Here is a 6,859-nt window from a genome sequence, read left to right on the forward strand (position 1 = left end):
GTGGTGCTCAGGGAAAGCACCTCAGCAGCGCATTCTTAGCATAAGAGAAAGACAGCCATTCTGCAATAAGAAAATGCAGAAATTACTATTTTTCTGCACTTAACAAGTGAATTTCGCCGAGATATTTTCGGAGATGATAGACAAGATATTATAGAATAATAATTTAATGAAAATGTCCCAGTTTGACATCCGACGGTTTCCCCAGATCTCATCACACACACACACGCATTTGTTTTTGCCCTACATTTGGTCCCCACAGTGTAGCAAAAACAAGTACACACACACACACACATATATATATATATATATATATATATATATATATATATATATATATAGTTATATATATATAGTTATTTAGTTATTTAGTTATTTTTATCTTTTGCTGTAGTGTGTCAGTAGGAGGTATCAGTTTACATTTCTAAACATTAATTTTGCCATTAATTGTAATACTCAGTGAGATTTTTGTTTGCACAAGGAGTCTGACAACAGCCAGTGCTTCGCACAGAGATCTGATCTCACCATCATCCAGTCTGTCTCTGGAATGACATAAAGAAACAGAACAATTACAGGCAAATGCTGACACACAAATGGAGATGATAAACTCAAGCACAGTGAATAACAACAATACACCTCTGATTCCCCTGAAGAGAGTCTGAGAGAAAAATCAACATTAACACATTATTACAACAAAAATACACTGACTACACTGACTGCTCAGCAGTCCAGAATCTTAAGCATATAACATTAGTTCTGGCAGGTCACGTGAGTCAAGCTCACACATACATCTCAGAGACGTCTATTTGACGTTTGAATTTACATCTGCAAGATGTACTTTTTTGGTTGTTTGCTCATCTGCAATACGTCGATAGAACGTTTCCTATCAGATGTCAAATAGATGTCCATTAGATGTCTGTAAGATGTTTATGATTTAGAATGTATGTAAAACTGACATCTTACAGGCATCTGTCAGATGTTTGTACACAAAAGATCAATTGATCTTTAACAGACATCTCGCAGACGTATGTGTGCTGGGTATAGGGATATTACTCCTATCACAGCATTTCTATATAAGCTCTATTCAGCAGCTTTTTCACTTGTTTGAGAGCAAATTAGATGGCAAATTCCGTCTCTATAATAAGCGTTCAATCAGTATCTTGCATCAGGGGTTTGTTTCCCACAGAGTTTTTTCATCAGATTCAAGTTTGTGAACTTGAATGCAAATTGGCTGCATTGATTGATATAAGCTGATTGACTTGGAAGTGACCTGAGCAAGAACTGCTTCTCGCAACGATGTATCATTGACATAGACTCTTTGCCCACAATGCCCACAATTCATCGCTGAAGTTGTGTTAATGTGACTGAATCAACAACAGTTTACATGAGATCTGTTTTCCCTGCTGAAGAAGCAAGATATAAAGAAGGGTTAAAGCATCCACCTAACAACTGGACATTTCACTGTTTATTCATCTCTGAATGTCTTCACAAAGCTGAGTTTCTTATTTAATTCTAATGCTACTTTGGCAAATATGCTATTGTCATTGTTTGTTGTTTAAGGATAGTTCAGTAACATGTTTGTTTGCTAGGCATGTTGTGGCTTTAGGCTTATTTGTTGTATTTTGAAATGCTGGTAACATTACCTAATTAAACTTACCACAGAGGCTTGATTTTAAATCTGTTGCTCAAGGCTGTCTGATGTGAAACAGGCTTGCTGCTTAAAGGAGAAGTCCATTTCCAAAACAAAGATTCACATATAATGTACTCACCACCTTGTCATCCAAGATGTTCATGTCTTTCTTTCTTCAGTCGTAAAAAAATTGTTTTTTGAGGAAAACATTTCAGCATTTTTCTCCATATAATGGACTGATATGGTGCCCCGAGTTTGAACATCCAAAATGCAGCTTAAATGCGGCTTCAAACGATCCCAAATGCGGTTGTAAATGATTCTAGCTGAGAAAGAAGGGTCTTATCTAGCATAACAGTCAGTTATTTTCATAACATGAAGGCGCATTTACACTGCATTTTGGAAGTTCAAACTCAGGGCACCATATCAGTCCATTATATGAAGAAAAATGTTGAAATTAACTCAAAAAACAATTTCTTTACGACTGAAGAAAGAAAGACATGAACATCTTGGATGACAATGGGGTGAGTACATTATATGTCTTTGTTTTGGAAGTGGACTTCTCCTTTCAGGCTCATCTAGTATTGGGAATGCTGTTTCATTAAACTTATTCAACTATTATTTCCAGCTCACTGTTGTCAGTGATATGATGTTGCTTAAAGCCATCTAGTCTATCGGTAATGTGCTTGATATTTAACGTGCAGTATGCACATTTTGCTACCAAAGGTTGTTATTAATGCCAACAATTATCTGGATAACAGCAACATGCCTGTTGCCTCAACTTCGGGTATTGATCATATGCTGTACTGCATTAAAGGGGCACGCTGCTCTTCTCAGCACCCCATTTGCTGCTGCTCTTCTTCTATAAAGACTTTTAGGGTAATAGGATTTTGTTTGCTTGTTAAGGCTTATCTAGTGTTCAGTATCATGTTGCTAGACGTGCTTGTGTAACGGGATTTGTCAGAAGTGTGAATAGATCCAATTGCGAGCTTTATTGAACAGAACGTGGTCAGACAGGCAAGGTCGATCTCCAATAAACTGTGATAATCAGGGAGAGGCGAGAGCGTAATCCAATAAACAGGCAGAACGTCAAAATACCAGTGAGCAGTCCAAAGTAACAAATGAACAAGGCAATGAAACGAGACAAAAGCTATGGCAATGGAAACAAGGCAAAAATATGCCTATGAAACAAAACAATAACCGTGGAAATAACAAAAACAAGGCAATGAAACAGGGAAAATGCTTGCTGTATATTGACTGGTGCAAACCTTAGTAAATCATGTTGTTCATTTAAATAATTTTGTGCGTGAAAGGGAAACTCTTACAAATGCAGTAATGTTAGCCACAAAAATAACTGCCCTTTTCAATGCTAATGTTTCACTGTGTGTCTTTAGTAATTGCAGACAGTATTTTTTTAACGCCAAAATGACTCTACAACTGAAACAGTAGATTTTAGATCTCCAGCTTCGATTATATAGATAAATAACAATTTGGGTGCTTTATCTGTGAATTCTCACACAAATGCAAAAAAATAGCTTCTATCATCTTAGATCTGTTGTGAAACTGAAAGCGTTCTTAGCAGTAATTACTAAACAAATGTAAATATTTTGGCTCATATTTTTGACCATTTTTGTCTTTCGGCCAAAAACTGAAAATGCAATTTCGGTGCATCCCTAGTGAATATTAAAGTTAATGACATACCTTATACACTCTCTGTAATTCAATATGGCCATAATAGCTGTAGTAATGGACTGGCCCTATAACCAAATCCAGTGAAAGTAAAATAATGGCGATGCATGCAGTTATAATGCTGAAAATGTTCATTCCGAGTGAAGCGTTCACCTGTAGGTAGAAAGCATAAAGCAGGCTAATAAATTAGCAAGAGCTTCAAAACATTGTGTTAACATGTTAATGTAGATAGAAAAGCAGCAATCATCAGAGTCCAAGAACCAGTGGCTCATGTGAATAATAAAATGATGCAATTCAAATTTGTCTTTTTAAATCTAATGTGGTTTTTGCAGCAAAGTCCAGTCAATCTTCTCAGATTATTTAGCTTATGGCAAATATACCGTGTAAAAAGGGTCAACTGGAAATCCTCTCTCCTACTGTTAGCCCCCCTTGTGCCATCCTTGTGTTTTGGATTTAGAGAGGTGCTGTTTGGAAATCTCTTTGACTATATTGTTCCAGGTAACTGGAAACCAGGGTAGAAATTCTCTAGTTAAAAAGGATTTAGTTAGTCTTCTGCACTATACACAAAAATCATGGAAGAAAGATAATCTTAATTGCATTTAACCTACCAGAAGACAAAGAGGAAGCATTCTTCAAAACCTGACCATAGATTTAGTAATAGTAGTGTAAAGTATACTACTGCTACTAAATCTATGGGCAGGTTTTAAAGAATGCTTCCTAAATTTATGTTCGGACAGCAAAGGATAAAAAAAAAATTGTCTCATTAGCTCTTCTGAAAAGTTTCAACAGTATTTTCTTTTCATCTTGCTTCTGTATAATGCGTAAGTAAGTGTAGCTACACAAAACACATCTTATGTCATCTGCAACTCAAACGTCTCCCCAGCTATTGAGATGTGATGTTATTAGTTGCTGTGTAGCGATTGTAGCGAATTTAGCTCAAAGGGAAATGTGTATAAATAATTACAGTTAATTATGATTAATTACAATTATTTATATCAACTGCCAGTACACTGTAAGCCCGGATTTTGTATCTAATTAAACCATTTAATTACAATTGAACACAATATTTAAGTTTTACTGCATTGCTTATAAAATATAAGTAGATTCTACTAATTTGTAGACATATTTGAACCTGTGAATAAACTTAAGTTAAATTAACTCGTATTATGAAATTTATCTCCTGACCACGCCTCCTCCACCGGTGCTGCGAGTAACAGCGCCATTTTGTCACTGTGATTGTGTATGAATTTAAGCTGTGGATGAATGTGGAAATTTAGATTTAGATAGTTCTATTGGCATTGTTTTCCGCCATTTATCTTTTATCACGTCCCTCGAGAAACTCTTTGTGATCGGCAAAAGTTGTTGTTCGTCTAAACGACAGGACATTTCTCATCCGTTGATAGCTAGTGTTCTCACTCGCCTGCGCTTGAACCCCTGACTGGCGAGTTCGACTAACATTTTTTGCCTTTTTCTTTCAATGATTTCTTTTTCACTCGAGGAGCTGTTGTTTGTGAGGAGTGTAAATTTAGTTTTACTCATACAGTAGCCGCGATTCCAGCCGAGGAGCGACAAAGGTGGAGCTAATATGGTGAGTGCAGTACGTTAATGTACCACGTTTAATTTAGACATGGCTATTGTTTGAAAGCGTAAGTTTTCGTTAATTAGCGGTATAAATACAAAGGCGGATGAATATACTTTTGTTCTATCTAGGTTCAGAGTCCTCTTAACGACTATCTTGTTTTGGAAGAAAGAAGAAATGGAAGAGATGCTTTGAAAGTGTAAGTATGATCCTAATAACTGATAAGAGAGCACTGCTATTTACACATTTTCCTCCTGGTTTCACAGACAAGGCTTAAGGCCAGTCTCAGAATAAAATAACATGTTTAATAACATGACAAGGAGTCTTTACTGAAAATACCTTGTAATGACATATTTTAAAATATGTCAGTGCCATTTTTCTTTTCTCAAGATGCACACCAGTAAAGTTTTTAAGGTGTTTTTATAAAAGCTATTTAAGTATCTTAATTTAACTAAGGCCTAGTCCTGGCTTAAGCTAAGCCCTGTCTGTGAAGCCCTGTCTGTGAAACCCTGTCTCTTTGTTCAAACATGGAAATTATTCAAGAACAAAACAATTTCCTTGTTCACATTTATGCCACCTTCACACCAAAGTTCAAGATCAACTGTATGTCGTGGGTTAACTGAGACCTGTTCTGAGGATGATCACTTTGACTAGCACAGTGTGTGTCAGAAGATTATTCATAATGATGATGGTGTGAGTCTGTCCTGCACTCATTCCTGTTGTTTACAAGCTTTCCTGAATAACACCGATCTTCCTGACCATATGCCAGTAGTGTTTGTATGTGGATTTTACTTTAAATATTCTGTAGATGTACAATTAAACGTAAACCCTAAAGTCTAATTACCATCTGTAAACTGGAAATTTTCTGAGAGCTGTACCACCTAACCACTGTATCTGACTGCTCCAGATTAATTTAGACATTGATAGTGTTGCCATAGAAAAGCGCAATTCCCAGTCTATTGACATGAACAGCTCACAAGCTGAACATCACAATGTTGTCCTCTCAGAATTAAAGTAATTATGACATGGTGTGAAGGCAGCATATGACTTTGAGTATTTAACAACAGCATTGTCTAACTGACTTGATAATGTATTTGTCGTTCTGTTTCTTCCTCTGTTAGGAGGCAGCTGACAAGACAGACTTCAGTAAGAATCCTCAGCGTTGATCAAGAAAGTTCACAGCTCACCTCATCTAGAGTGGGAATCATCTTGGAAGAAAGCTTGGTAATGGATGAACTGACCAATCTCAGGCCTTCTATGTCCATTGTTTTCAGACTGATTTCCCTGCCTACACCTGGACTATCCTAAGTGTATGAAAAGTATTTTATATTTTTTGTCGGGAAAAGGTGAGCTGACACCTAAAATTCAGTATTGCCAATATAGTGAAATCAGAGTGTGGAAAAAACATATTGTTTTGATGCTGTTTGTTGCGATTCTGAGGAAAACTTGTTTGTGTGCTTAACGATAAGTTAATTTGTTGAACTAGTATCTTTTTGAACTTTTTTTTTTTTTCTCCCATGTTTTATGGGGAAATGTTTTCAGGATATGAAAAAATGGTTTTGTTGTGTTTTCAATTGAATATTTGTAATTGAATTGATTTAAAATAAAAGGGAAAATTGCATTAATGTTCCTTTATTTGTTTGCTTTTTTCTTAATTTTCTAGGTTAACAAATTGGAAAAATAAAACATTTGATATAGATTTAACTTGGAAATTAGTATATTTGACTTAAATATAATAGTTATAATAATTGCAAATGAAATGATGTTACAAAACATTTTAAGTTAAATGAAATGACCTTTGTAATTCATATTACAAAACATTTTAAGTTAAATAAACTTTACATTACTTAAATTTTTTAGGGCAACCAGTTTCCTCCAATTTTTTAAGTAAATTCAACTTATCCGGGTTTAGAGTGTAGTAACTGTAGCAGAATTAATTTTTCCATCAACTAATATGTTTGCACAGC

General features: G+C 35.5%; 1 long non-coding RNA gene across 1 annotated transcript; it reads left to right on the plus strand.

Moving 5' to 3' along the window:
• The first annotated feature begins 4,319 nt into the window (after nt 1-4,319).
• Nucleotides 4,320-6,522, plus strand: LOC127158812 (uncharacterized). Its single transcript, XR_007826278.1, has 3 exons — nt 4,320-4,901; nt 5,024-5,091; nt 6,014-6,522. It is a non-coding gene; the product is annotated as an uncharacterized LOC127158812 (long non-coding RNA).
• Nucleotides 6,523-6,859: the final 337 nt, after the last annotated feature.

Source organism: Labeo rohita, unplaced genomic scaffold, assembly GCF_022985175.1.
Source record: "Labeo rohita strain BAU-BD-2019 unplaced genomic scaffold, IGBB_LRoh.1.0 scaffold_1713, whole genome shotgun sequence".
In the NCBI taxonomy this organism is placed as follows: domain Eukaryota; kingdom Metazoa; phylum Chordata; class Actinopteri; order Cypriniformes; family Cyprinidae; genus Labeo; species Labeo rohita.